Here is a 15,199-nt window from a genome sequence, read left to right as displayed (position 1 = left end):
GCGGTTCCCATAACGACCTGTGATCCATATAAAGACTAGTTAAAGTTGGGGGGGGGGAATAAAAAAAAACCCGACCCTGAAAACTTGTAACGGCGAGTGGACGATTATGGAATTGTAATCCCAGCCGCCTCATATCACACACACACCCCTGGTCTGGTCTTAGAAGAGTCATCGATCACTGACCATCTAACTGATTATCCCGCCGCAAATTACATCTTCCTTGTATTCCATTGCTAATCCATCTCATCTTCTCATAACATCACCACCAACAGGATCCTATAGACCGGCCCGAATTATTTAATAATTTTAAATTATTTTAATTGATGTTTGTCTTGTGCTTTTAATAGGCTGTACACCGCCCCGAATCCTTCGGGAGAAGGGCGGTATAGAAATAAAATTATTCTTATTCTTCTTATTCTTCTATACTCCATCAACTCTTTCAGTCGGATGGAGAGTTAACAGCTAGGATACAGATATTGCAGGAGTCGGTACATTGCTCTATTCACCACCAGAAAGATTGGCACATCAGATTCCATGGCCAGTTATACTCTAGCCAGCCTTTTTAAGAGGATGGCCTTGGACATTATTTCCTTGGTGTTCTTAAATAACATAAGACTCCTACTATTATGAAAGGACAATAGAGTTTACTCTACCAACATCTTGATCTACATCTTCCTTCTCTCCAGGACCTCAGAACTTATGTCATCTTCTTGGCCATTCTAAGATCACCCCTGGTCACTGGATGTACTCAGCGGCTGAGCTTCTTGCTCTGCGAGACTCCCCCCTCTCGCAGACCTGGCCCTCCACACTATCGAGGGCCTACCTTGATGACGGATTTTGGAATCCCGAGAGGTGGCATGTTGCAAAGAAGGGGTTGAGGGTCTTTTTATCTAATTTCCTATCCAAAATTTTAAAAATTTCTAAAAGGGGGGTAAGTGGGAGTGGGGTGGGTCATGTGGATTTGGGGGACAACCCACAGAGGGAGGGGTTAGAAGAGGATTTTTTAAAGAGGAGACCAGATCCGGCACAGAGTTATACCATAGGATGTGCGGAGCTGGGAATGGAGGGGCTAAATACTTGTATGGAAAGGGGTTCCTCCATCAAGGTCGTGGTTGGGAGGGGCAGATATTGTGGGAGCAGGGGGCCACATCATGTTAGGGGGGTATGCACCCACTGTCTTCAAGCGGTGGCACGCTCTGACCCCCAAGGCTCTTCTCGTTCCCTGGGTTGCTCAGAATCTCAGGGCCCGAGCTTTAGGCTGATGTTATGCAACGTCAGGTCCGCAGCTAACAAAGCCCCCCTCATTTGTGAACTAATTCAGGAGGGGAAAGTGGACCTGGTGGCTATTACAGAAACCTGGTTGGGCCATGAAGGGGGGGGTCCCACTCGTAGAGATGTGCCCACCAGGTTTCCGCGCATTCCATCAGCCAAGGGCACAGGGTAGGGGTGGAGGGGTGGCGGTTATTATAAAGGAGAGTCTTGATCCTAGGGAAGCCACTGTTCCTCAGACAGCTGGATGTGAGTCCCTCCTCGTGAAATGGGGTCATGGGTTACAGATGGGCCTGCTGATTACATACCTGGCTCCCTGCCACGTAGCAGCAGCCCTGCCTGAGCTCCTCAACGTAATAGCCAGGGTGGTGGTTGAGACTCCTAGGCTTCTGGTCATGGGAGATTTCAACCTGCCATCCATCGGTGAAACGTCTGAGGTAGCTCGGGAGTTCTTGGCTTCCATGATGGCCATGGACCTGAACTAGTTAGTTCATGGCCCTACTCGCATGGGGGGACACACTCTGGACTTGGTTTTTGTATCTGACCAGTGGTTGAATGGCCTAGATATAGGGGATATAGTCATCGAACCCTTGTCATGGTCAGACTATTCTCTCCTTAGGCTTGACTTTCTGTTCGCTACACCCCACTGCAGGGAGGTGGAACCGATTAAGTGGTTCCGTCCCAGGTGCTTGATGGATCCTGATAGATTCCAGATGGAGCTCGGGCCATTTCCTGAGATTCTAGCTCACAACTCGATTGAAGACCTGGCGGCAACCTGGGATAGGATGGCTGCTGGTGCTTTGGATCGGGTTGTGCCTTTGCGGCCTCTGACTCGGCGTCGAAGTTGCCTGGCTCCTTGGTTTTCCGAGGAGCTGAGGGAAATGAAGCGCCGGAAAAGACGCCTGGAGAGTAGTTGGAGAGCCAGTCGTTCCGAATCTGACCGAACACTGGTGAGGTCCTATATTAAGACCTACTTAGTGGCGATAGCAGCGGCAAAATATCACTATTTTTCCTATTACTATTTTATTATTGCATCGGCAGATAATCGCCCAGCCGCCTTGTTTAGGGTGACTCGCTCCCTCCTCCACCTGGGAGCACGGGAAGACCCCTTATATGGTTGAGCTGAGGATTTTGCACAATATCTGCACAATAAAATCGCTCAAATTCTGGAAGGCTTGGACTCTGACTGGGTAGGTTCAGACGGAGTGATGGAGGCGGGTCTTGAGGATATTATTTGGGATGAGTTTGACCCTGTGACCCCTGAAGACGTGGACAGGTTACTGGGGAAGTTGAACGCGACCACATGTTTATTGGACCCGTGTCCCTCCTGGTTGGTACTGGCTTCCCGAGAGGTTACACGAGGCTGGCTCCAGAGGATTATAAACGCTTCTCTGAGTGAGGGTTTCTTGCCTTCCGCCTTGAAAGAGGCGGTGGTGAGGCCCCTCCTCAAGAAGCCCTCTCTGGACCCAGCTGTTCTAGCAAACTACTGTCCTGTCTCCAACCTTCGCTTATGAGCACCCACAGAATCACGAACATATAGTCTCTTCAACTGGGTCCTACACCTAGCAGCAGACTCTTTGCCATGAATATGGACAAGCTGCTGGTCGTCCAGTGTTAGTCCAGTAATGCAAAGAGCTCGTTCATTGTCTCTGTTAAACTTGGCTATTTTCTTCGCATCTTCCTCATCAGCAGGATTCCATGCTGTTACATCCAGTGGATTATTAACTATATCCCACAGTCCTTCTCTATGCAAAAGTAGATTACATTTTGTAGACCAGGATACATAGTTTGTTCCATCCAGCCAGGTTATCATGGCTGCTTGTTCAAGTGCCATCTTCACTTGGATTGTTTATCACAAACACAGTTTGTACTATTCACATTAACTCTCAGTGTAGCTCTTAACAATCCTAGTTAGTTCTGGTTGGCTCTGGGCCCATAACCAATATTAAAGATATTGTTGTTGTGTTACCAACCAGCAGAGTAGGTGCACAGAGAAACGTTGCTGAGAGTGATGAATAAGAGATATACAAACTGGTTTATCAAAAGCTTATTTTATAGTGGAAAAAACAATCTCATAGTCTTTAAACAAATCCAAGTCTTTGCCACTTAAATCAGTCCGAAGTTACAGATATCTTCTTACCAAACAAACAGTAGTTGGTTAGAATAACCAACTTGTTAAATCGTGGGCGATTGAAGGAAGGACTCGACACAATGTAACTGGAAACACTTTATTTAACTCCGAACAGCAATGGCTACTCTAGTCCCGGCAGCCCTTTATATAGTGTGGAGCTGTCCGCGGCTTCAGCCACTGACGTGCCTCTAAATTTCCCGCTCTCAAGACTAATTCCTGATTGGCTTATTTAAACTGTCACTTGATATTCAACACTCCTCCCCCCTAGTTCAGTGTCCACCGGTCCGGTGTCTCCTAGGCTACGTAGTCGCGTAAGTAGGTGGGTCGCTTGGAGGCTCGACTGGACCTGCGCAGTTCAGTCGTCCCGGTGTCTTTGGAGTGAGTGGTTGAGGTCCGCTGCTCTCTTTGTGTGGGCTCCAGAACTCTCTCGAACTCGGTTTCCGGCCTGGATTCGCCTCCTTCTCCCGCTTCACTCAGCTGTCCTCTCTGGTTCCCTTCGGCGCTCGTCTCCTCCTCCGGGGTCTCAGGTACGTGCTTGCTGTTGTTTTCTTCTGGGCTGGTGTTTGGCGTCCCCAGTCCTGGCGTTTGTGGACTGGCCTGCTCTGCTGCTACTTGTTTGTCTTTTCCTTCCCCCTGGCTGTTGTGTTGGGGTTCACTCTCGGCCCTCATCAATCTTCCCCTGATCTGGTCTATGTGCCTTTTCCAGTGCTGGCCGTCTGTTGTTTGGACCCAGTAGGACAGGGGTCCCGTCACCTGGGTTATCGTTGCTGGAACCCAGAGTGGGTTTCCGCTCAGGTTTTTTGTGTATATGCTGTCCCCAGGTTGGAACTCTCGGATTCTGCTCGTGGAGTCGGTTGGCTTCTCCGTGCTGTACTGCGGGTGCAGCCTGTCCAGAGGGGATCTCAATTTACAGCCCATTAGTAATTCCGTTGGGCTTCGGTGGGTTGTGGCACTTGGCGTAATGTGCTGTATGGCCAATAGTTTATCCAATTTGGCCTGAATGTCCCCTGGGCCCAGTCTCGTCAGTGTCTCCTTCGTAGATCTCACCATCCGTTCTGCAAGACCGTTCGTCAATGTTTTTTTCGGGGCGGATAACGCGTGCCTTATTCCTTGGTCAGTGAGGAACATCTCAAACACGTTTGACGTAAATGGTGGCCCGTTATCGGAAACTATGAGATCGGGGATTCCGTGTGTGGCGAATAAACGTCTCAAAACTTTAATCACTGCGTCTGCCGTGGTCGTCGTCATGAGCACTACTTCGAGCCACTTCGAATATGCGTCCATGATGACTAGGAACGTTGTCGAGATCCTCTCGACACCGCCAGCTATAGCGGCGACAGTGATCCCTCCCGACCGAGACTCCTGGCGCTCAGCTTCCATCACCGAGAAGATGGGGGGAGGTGGCGGTTCGGATCTGAAGCTCACACGGTGGAGGGGGGTGTTTGTTCCATTAGGCGGGCGGTCACCCAGCAGCCGGGAATAGGCTATCCAGGTTCTCGATGCCCCGCCCGTCCGTCGCAGCGCCGTGCCGCAAGAGGGGCCTTTCTACGCAGGCACTGAGGAGACTGTACCCGGAAGGGTGTTGGCGGGCAGGCGCGAGGATTTAAAAGGCGTTGGGAGGCAGCCGCTCCCAACGCCGACTTTGCATGTGTTTCGCCTGTGTTCACTTGCCGATGATGGGGCTGTTCGAGGGAATAAACATTGAAGCATTTCGAAGCTGCTGGTAGCGTTTTCTTTTCCTTCGACTGCCGACCCGCAGCGGAGGTCTGACAAACGTGTTCCCTTTGCATGGCCCTGCAAAGTTGATATGTAATCTGGCCCATGGTGTTCCCGGGTTCTCCCAATCATGGATGGGGGCTGAGTTCGGAGCTGCCCTAGACTCTTGGCAGTTCGCGCAGGAGGACACCCATGTTTCAATTTCTTTATCCATTCCTGGCCACCACACGTAGCTCCTGGCGAGGGCTTTCATCCTCATGATCCCCGGGTGCCCTTCGTGGAGTAATTTGAGTGTATGTTGTCTTAATGTGTTTGGAACAACGACTCTATCTCCCCACAGCACGCACCCCCTTAGTCCTGACAGTTCACTTTGCCTCCGTCTGTATGGAATTCTGGGCTTATGTCCTTTTCTTCCGGCCACCCCTTCCAAATCCAATTTAAAATTCGCGCCAACATTTTGTCCTTCGAGGTGGCCCTTACGATGTCGGCTGCAGATATTCGGGCTTCCTCCATCGTCTCTGTTAGGTTCAGCTTGTAGCTTACTCCTAACTTGTTGGTCAGGCAATATATCTGTCTCTATTAGCAGCGTGGTCATCGCTGGCATTGGATCCTCCTCCGTTTCTGGAAGTGGGCACCTACTGAGGCCGTCTGCATGGTCGATTGATTTCCCAGGGTGATGGCGCAGTGTGTAATTGTAGGCCGCTAGGAATTCCACCCATCTAAGCATTCTGGGAGACAAAACGGGGGTGTTGGTTTGTCCCCCGCTATAATGCCTAACAGCGGCTTGTGGTCGGTTATTAGTTCGAAATTCCGACCGTAGAGATACTCATGGAACCTTTTTATTCCAGCTACTGCGGCTAGCGCTTCTTTGTCCAATTGGCTATAGTTCCGTTCGGGTTTCGACAGAGTTCAGGAGAAGAACGCGATGGGGGCTTCTGTTCCATTTGGCATTTTATGGCTCAATACAGCTCCGATGCCGAAAGGGGATGCATCGCATGTTAGTCTTATTGGTAATGTCCCGCTGTATTGCACCAAAATTCTGTCCGAAGTTAAGAGGTTCTTTATGTCTTCGAACGCTTTCCTTTCTCGCTCCCCCCATCTCCATTCCGCCTTTCTGTCCAGCAGCCGGTGAAGTGGTTCAGCAGTGGTGACTTTCTGCGACAGGAAGATATTATAAAAGTTAAGCAACCCCAAAAATGCCTGCAGTTCGGTTTTATTTTTGGGGGTGGGTGCTTCTTTGATCGCTCTCAGCTTTCCCGGGGTGGGTCTAATCCCCAACTCGTCTATCAAGTATCCCAGAAACTCAACCTGGGTCTCCGCTAGCTGGCACTTGTCCCTTTTAACTTTGAGTCCCACTTTCTGGAACCTTGTCAACACCTCCCTCAGTCGCTGCTCCAGTTGGGTCGTGTCCCTTGCTGATATCAGGACATCGTCGAAGTAAGGGACGACCCCATCAATTCCTTGCAGGAGCTGTTCCATTAGACTTTGGAATAGCCCGGGCGCTACACTCACCCCGAATTGCAGTCTCTTACATTTAAACGCCCCCCTGTGCGTAACGATAGTTTGTGCTTCCGCGGTGGCTTCATCTATGGGCAGCTGTTGGTATGCTTGTGCTAGGTCCAACTTTGCGAAGATTCTTCCCCTCCCCAGGAAATGCAAGAGGTGTTGTACTATTGGCACGGGGTATGCGCTTTGTTGGAGCGCCTTATTCAATGTACTTTTATAGTCTCCGCACAAGCGTACTGACCCATCAGGCTTAATGGGTGTCACGATGGGGGTTTCCCATCTCGTGTGGTCTATTGGCTCTAAGACTCCCTGCGCGAAGAGCTTATCTATTTGTTCATCTATTTTTGGGGCTACCTGTGATTGGGGACCCTTTGTACTTGCCTAGCTCACCGTTAAACACTTCCGTGAACTCCCTCATCAGGTCTTCCTCCCAGGCGTTGTTTCCGATGTGATCGATGCCGGTGATGGCTAGCCCCAGTGACTCGAACCACTCCATGCCCAGCAGGCTGGGTCTGTCTCTGTCCACTATCATGAGGGGTAGCGTGGCTTTGAATGTCTTGTAGGTGACATTGAACTTGCCGATGCCTACCACAGGAATTCGGTTCCCTTGGTAGTCGATGAGCGTGAGGCGCTGTCATTTGAGGTTGTGGGCTGTGATGTGTGGCAGCAGCTTCTTGATCGTCGTCCAGGACACCATCGATAGGCTGGATCCTGAGTCCACCTCTATCTTGCAGGGTCTCCCCTCGATCAAGACTGTCGCCACCATCTTGTTCACTTTCCCTGCACTGGCATGGCCGATCACGATGGTCTGATGGGTCTCACCGCGATCTGCCCGATGGTCATCGTTTCTTTGTCCTCACCCAAACGGTTGTCTCTTCCTGCTGGTCTGGGACTTTCTGCTGTTCGTTGGTGAACGGGGGTGTGTGTCTGGTCCTTCTGGAGGCTGGCTGGGATGCCCTGCAAACCCTCGCTATGTGCCCTTTCTTCTTGCATCTTTGGCAAATAGCATCCCGGAATCTGCATTCGGCTCTTGGGTGGTTTCCTTTGCATCCCGAGCACCAGGCCTCTCTCTTCCCTTGTTGTCTCTCCTTACGATCGGCCCGAAGGTGATGGATTTCATCCTCCTCGTCCTCGTCCTCCGAATCCGATTCTGCCCTTTCGTAGTGCACGGCCGCCTCCTCCTTTACTGGCGGTCCGCTTTTCATCTTCTTCATAGCCGCCACCGATTTCTGGGATGCCTCGGTTGCGGATGCTTCTTCCAAGGCCTCCTTGAATGTGATTTGAGGCCGGGCCAGCAACCTACTCTGTAACGTGAGGTCTCTCAGTCCCAGCACTAGACGGTCCCTCATGGCCTCTTCCAAGTTTAGGAAGTCGCATGCGGCGGCTATTTCTTGCAAGGTCGCCACGAATGCACTGATCGACTCTCCCTCTCTTTGGTCCCTCCGGTAAAACTCATGCCTTCTTACCAGGGATGATGCCTGTGGTGCGTAGTGTGCCTTGAGTATCTCCTGCAGCGTTGTCCAGGTCATTGTCTTCAGGTCGGCTGGGGCGGCGAGTGCCTTTGCCATCTTAAACACTGCCGGGCTGCAATGGGTGAGAAAAAGGGCCCTCTTCCTCTGCTCTGACAAACTCAACAGATCGTTTGCCTCCATGAACATATAGCTCCATGTAGGCTTCCCAATCTTCCCCGGTTGGGTTGAATGGAGCGGGTGGTGTGATTGCAGACATCACGGTACCTGATGATCTGACCGGTGTTATACGGTGGATCGGATGGGTGGCTGATGATTGCTTGGAGATCGATGTGCCGTCCTGTTCCTTCAGATCCCACCTTTGTCGCCAATGTTAAATCATGGGCGATTGAAGGAAGGACTCAACACAATGTAACTGGAAACACTTTATTTAACTCCGAACAGCAATGGCTCAGACGAGGGCTCTGCATCGGAGGCAGAGAGGGGGCCAGGGCCATCTGGGTGGTATGTGCTGCCTCCGGAGCCTCCAGAGTCGGACATCAGCGAGGCAGCGCCTGTTCCCAGTGCGCACATGCACAGAGTTGCCAGAAGGCAAGAACAGTTAAGAAAAAATGGACAACTCGTGAATAGGGCTTGGAGATGATTGGCCCGCCCCATCAGACATAAAAGAGGAGCAAAGGCACGTGAGCCTTTGCAGGAAGCAACGTTGTTCATTCTGGTCGGTTTACATTTTGAAGCTCCGTTTTTGTCTTTGTGCTCCATGTGGCCTTGCACCACTAATTGCCAATTAGGTCTTTGGCAGCGGGTCAAGGGAGATGAAGGTGGGTGCTTATCAGCCTTATCCCGAAGGACTGTAGCAGGCTTCTGTTGGATGCTTAACAAACTATTTGTGACTCATTATGGGCTGTGAATGGACATAATTCACAGCCGTTGAAATAAAAAGAGGGTTTGTGGGACTAAGCGTGTGTTTTTATTGTCTCAGGAATCCAGGTCAGAACCTTTCCATGCATCACACACCCCATTTTCCTGAAGGTTGTCCAGTCTGCAGCTCTTCCCTGCCTCCCAAGATAATTCCCAGGTACCACAGCTCCATCCCAACACCCGTTTCCTAGATGCCTTTTCTCAGAGACTGTTTGCAAAGAAAAACAGAGAGATGTAAGCCTGTAAAATCAGGTTTTGCTCTATTGTCACTGAGGACGAAGAGCATGAATAATATCAGCTGAAAGGGAAAAATGCCCTTAATTCATCCCTGGACTAGAGGAAAGGGAGGTTGGACAAGCAATCCTGTCTGGTCCCTCAAACTCTGGACCCTCTTACATCCCTCAGGGAGATTGAAACAGGATGGAATTTATCTTTCCTCCCAGGGAATTCTCCCCAAGGGCAAACAGAAACATTTGCCTCCAGATGAGATCAGTTCTCCAAATATTAGGAGATCCAGAGATGTTCTGGATTGATGTGATTTCTCACACACATTACAAGATCCCTGATCCTTCCACCCCCAGCTCCCAGGATGAGATCCCCTCCTCACCTGATCTTTTCCCAACCCCCAGGGCAGCAGGGACAGCAGATGCTCCAGCCGCAGCCACTGATGAGAGCACAGCTGGTGCAGGCAGCTGCAAAGCTCCTGGGGCCCCTCGGCCTCCTGGCAGCAGCAGAGACCCCAGAAGGAGTGTCGGAGATGAGGGGATTGAAGAGGCACTCATCAAATTTGCAAAGGACACCAACCACTTTAGCCAGCACTTTAGACCCACTCAAGATTCAGAAGGATCTTGACAGAGTCGATCCCTGGGGCCTATGCAGCAAAATGCAATTCTTTGATGAGAAAAGTCAAGTTTTACACTCGGGCAAGAAAAAAACAAATGCACAGGTCTAGAATAGGTGGTGCCTGGCTCAACTGGAGTAACCTTGAAGGGGCTTGGAGTCCTAGTGGACAATCACTTAAATAGGAGACAGCAGTGCATTATATTTATTTATTTATTTATTTATTAATAAAATTTATATGCCGCCCTATCTCCAAAGACTCAGGGCAGCTCACAACAATAAAACAATCAGTTAAAATTATAAAATACATAATGTACACATATGAGTTATATTAAAACCCCCAAACTCTAAAAACCCTCTCAGTCCAGGCTGGGTGATGTAAACAACCACGTCTTTAATTCGCGGCGGAAGGTGCGAAGGTCGGGGGGCCAACCGGAGCCCCAGGGGGAGGTGATTCCAAAGGTGATTATAGCTGCCAAAAAAGCCAGTGGGCTGTAGCAACAGTTGCAAGATCACCTGTAGTGTTAGTACTGCTTTGTACCCTTTGTACTACTTGGTCTTACCAAGAAAGACCACACCTAGAATCAGTGGTGGGCAGGGCCGGATTTTCCTATAGGCTAACTAGGCTTCAGCCTAGGGCCTCAAGATCAAGAGGGGCCTACATTCCCTACATTCAAATTGTTAGCAAAATTAAAATTACACTTTCACTATAGGTGAAAGGGCCTCATAAGTGGCCCTTTCATCTAGGGCCTCTTTTCATCTAAATCCAGCCCTGGTGGTGGGATTCAAGTAATTTCACAACCGGTTCTCTGCCCTAATGATTTCTTCCAACAACCAGTTTGCCAAACTGCTCAGAAAGTTAACAACCGGTTCTCCCGAAGTGGTGCGAAGCGGCTGAATCCCACCACTGCCTAGAATACTGGATCCAGTTTTGGTCCCCAATGCAACAAAGACGTTGAGACTCTAGAAAGAGTGCAGAGAAGAGCAACCAAGAGGTTCCGGGGACTAAAACGGTTGCAGGAATTGGCTGTGTCTAGTCTGACAAAGAGAAGGACTAGCAGCCACATGATAGCTGAGGGGCTGCCATAAAGAAGAGGGGGACAGCCTATTCTCCAAAGCACCTGAAGGGGGACAAGAATTAAGGGATGGAAACTAATCAAGGTAGTTTCCCCCCTGGCTGTTTGAATGGACCTCCAGAAGATGGAGACCGGATTCTCCACTGGCTAGTAGGCTTAGCCAGTTTCTAAGCCTGGGGAAAAAAAAAATGCATCTGGGGAAGGGAAAAGCTTCAAAATCAGCCCCCATGGACGTCTCTGGAGTCTGGGACTTGCAGGAAAGCTTTGGAGCAGAGCAAAGAAGCAGATCAGGTGAGTCTCCAGCAGGGGGCAGGGCAAACAAGAAGGAAATTGGCCCTGGAAGAGTCAGCTATTTCTCAATACTTTGATAAGGGAGAATTAAACATGCCTTCTACTTCTTTGCCACTTAACTTTGTACTCTTACCTTAACAGCTTTAAAGAAGTTTTTTTACGGCCGGCCCGTAGGATGCTTTTTAAATCTTTATAACTTTAAATTAAGGAGGCTCCCTGATTGCCCAAAGGCAAGGAGGGGAATGGATGAAGTCGGAATCAGGAAGTCTGAAATTACTGACTTTGGGAATAGTTTCCTGTTTGACCACCAGAGGGATCCAAAGACCAGAATATTCCTCATTAGTTATCTAGAAAAGAAACCTACTGTTTGATGGTGATTAAACCCGGCAGGGTAAATTACAGAAGAATTTTTAAATATGATGGACAATTTAGTATTGGTAAACTCCTGGAGGAAGAAAAAAAAATGGATGATTTTATTCAATGCAACTATTTAGAAAGAAGAAAACGGAAGAAAAGATGCAAAAGTTCTTGGATCAATTTAGAAATACAGAGATGGAATTGCAAAAAACACAAATGGAGTCTAAAATTCTACCACAAGATAAATTGCTACACCAGCAACTCTCTCTGTTAACAACCTGAGCAATAGAAACTAAACTGACCCATGTGGAAGGGAGGCATTTTGAATTTGCAAATAAACCAGGAAGGTGGCTGGCATGTAAACTGAGAAGGGAAAGGAAAAAGAAAAGGGTGGAGAAAAACCGAGAAGGTGACCCAGTAATAACAAATAATGATCTCATCAAAGAGTCATTTTTATAACTTTTAGACGTTGAACACATAGAAGGCTCCCTACAGAAATAAGACGCCCCAAAGCTCTCATCAGCTCAAAGACGGAAAGCTCTGTTCCCTCCTGGCAATTTTTGGCTGTAATGGGCACAAACATCCCAGAAAGCAACACTATACAGGACAATGCATTGTTAAATCACAATCTGAATATAAGCGCCTCTTTGGTACTTTTCTCAGTTTCAGCACAGTACATACAGTAATTCAGATGAATATACAGGTGGTCCTCGCTTAACGACCACTCCTTCAGCAACAAAAATACGAGGAAGAGAATTACAACAAGTCCACAAAGTGATGGCTGTGCACGGGATTGCAATCGGGATGCTTGGCAACCCATCCGCACTTACCACCTATTGCCAATCACCCTACAACTATGGGATCACAAGAGGCAAACTTTCCTGCTGGTTCCCCTGAAGGCCAAGGGTGAAGCCAGGAAGCCAGCAGGGAAGGCCTCAAGCCTTTGCTGCCTGACTGGTTCCTGAGGGCTGCCTGGAAAAAGCCCACCCCAAAATCCAGAGTGGCCTTTTCCAGCCAGCCCCTGGGAGAGCAAAACTGCTGCTCTTTGCAGAGAGAGTTTGTCCCACACAAGGCTCAACTTTTCAGGCAGGCAGCTCTTCGCTCTCTGGCTGAAAAACTCCTCCAGTGGACAAGTGTTTGTGGGGGCAAATGGTGGTCTGGGCTGGCTGAAGGAAGCTTGGACTCCAGAGACCCCAGCCCTCTTCAGCCTGCAGAGTGAAGGAGCTCTCTCTCTCTCTCTCTCTCTCTCACACACACACACACACAGAGTTAAAGGCCCTGAATCTGGGCTTTTAGAGAGAGACTCAAAACCTTGAGCCTTTTCTCTCCGGAGAGGGGAGGGCTGAGGAGAAGACCCTGAGGCTCTGAGGCTGATCCAAAGCTGATGCAATTAATAGACACCTGTAACAAAATAGCAGGCTGCCCTGTTAACTGGTCCAAATCAGGGTTGATCCCAGAAGGTGAAAGTCCCTGAAAGGCAAGTGGGAAAAGGACCTTCCCAGGGACAGGATCTGCATGTTCCTGAGGCCTCCAGGGAGAGATCCAGGACCTCACCTGCCTTGAGTTCTACCTGTACTCCGTATCCGGTAAACCACAGCCGACTCCAGAAGATTGCAAAACCACGTGGTTTCTTCATCCACGACATTCCCCCAACCCCAGCCCCCAATTCTACACCCAGTAGACCAAGGCAGGGCAAACTTTGGTACAAGAAATATAACTTTATTCTTTTTTACTCACACCTGGTCTCAAATACATCTCCAGGTAAGTATTTTGTATATCAAAAACAGTCATGAAGGTTTATTTAGGTTTTTAATGGAATAATGACTGAATATTTGTTCTTTGAAAGAGCTCTGATATCCCATCTTAATCCTGAATCTATTTTTTGTTATTTTGTACAAGTTTCCTACACTTTAAAAAAAGCAACTACAAATTCATTTATTTATTCTTCCCATTCAAGAAATATCCGGCTTTATAGTGAATATGGTTTTCACCTGGATTTGTGATATTTTATGCTTACTCTTTTTATCTCTATCAAAATACTTTAATATTCATATTTCAAGTAAAAGAAATCTGAGTATAAAAATAAATACATGATTCAATTCATATTTTCTATGGGTGGAATCCATGAGATCAGATAAATTTCTAGCAAAAATGACGTATAAAAAGAACCCCAATTTTCAGACAAAAAGTATTTCCAATCGCAGAATAAAAGGGGACTCCAGCTTAAAGTGCTTTGAATGATAAGAGTGCAAATTCAAATAGCCCTATAGAACTCGGGGGGAGGGGGTTAATTTTGGGGGTATAAACCCATCAGAATGAAAAGGCAGCTGAACTTCTTGAGTATATGATATTTTTCATAGAGGAAAGTATTAACGTGGGCTTCCTTTCGCAGAGTCCCTGCTGATAAAAGAGCAGGAGCTGTTGTCTTTTCTTCTAATGTTGGTCCAGGAGATCCTGAAGAAACCTAGTTAGCCACCAGCTGAATCTGGGCACACCGAAGTGTGAGATTCCCTAGAATTCAATATGGGAGAGGTTTAATTAGGTGGTGTCCTTTTGTGTCCCAGGTCCTCCTCTTTGGCATATAGGTTAGGTTCTGAGTGATGTATAGAGCTGGGCCTGGGATGAACTCCCCATGAAAACTACAAAAGATGCTTTGGATTTGTTCATTTTGACCTGCAAGATGAGAATTGACTTGAAATGACAGAAAAACACAGACAGAGCTGATATTTTTCCATTCTCACTGGCAATATAATATATCAGCTCTGATATAATCTGCCCCATGAGAATCCTTCTTTGATATTTTAACAAGTTTCCAACGGTTATAAAGAAGCAAATACACCTTTCTTTCTTTCTTTCTTTCTTTCTTTCTTTCTTTCTTTCTTTCTTTCTTTCTTTCTTTCTTTCTTTCTTTCTTTCTTTTTCTTCTTTCTTCTTTCTTTCTTGTTTGTCCCAGGTGTCATATGTCCTCTTTGGCATACATATTAGGGTGTGAGTGGGATACAGCCCTGGACCTGAGACGAATGCCCTTGAAAATTAGAATAGTGGCATTGGCGTTGTTTACGGGCTCAGCATGTGCTCGCCGATTCCCGCCACCGCTGTGGCCCTGGGGAAAAAGGGGGGCAACACCAGTCTTTGGGTGCTGAAGACACGCTCTGCGCAGGCGATGGGACCATGGGAGGCGGGAAAGAGCCGCAGCCTCAGGGAAGAGATACCTTGGTCACCCCAGAGGACTTTTGGGGGGGGGGTGCAAGGAAAGCGTTTCCGAAGGAACTCCCTTGTTTCCCAGAGAGGAAGAGGTGAGGAGGGAGAAAGATTCTGTATTGTCATCTTACAGTGAGAGATGGAGCTCCTATTCATTCTCCCGTTTGTTGTCTGGACCGCCTTGAAGGGCTCTCCAATGTCTCCTCGGATCAGGATTCCCAGACGGGGAAGATCCGCAGCCTCAGGGAAGAGATACCTTGGTCACCCCGAGAGGACTTTGTGGGGGGGGGCAGTGCAAGGAAAGAGTTTCCAAAAGAACTCCCTTGTTTCCCAGATAGGAAAAGGTGAGGAAGGAGAAATGCTTGCAAGATTCTGTATTGTCATCTTACAGTGAGAGATGGAGCTCCTATTCATTCTCCTGA

This window comes from Pantherophis guttatus, chromosome 2, assembly GCF_059756535.1.
Source record: "Pantherophis guttatus breed Tessera chromosome 2, ASM5975653v1, whole genome shotgun sequence".
Lineage (NCBI taxonomy): Eukaryota > Metazoa > Chordata > Lepidosauria > Squamata > Colubridae > Pantherophis > Pantherophis guttatus.
Note: the sequence above shows the minus strand (reverse complement) of the source record.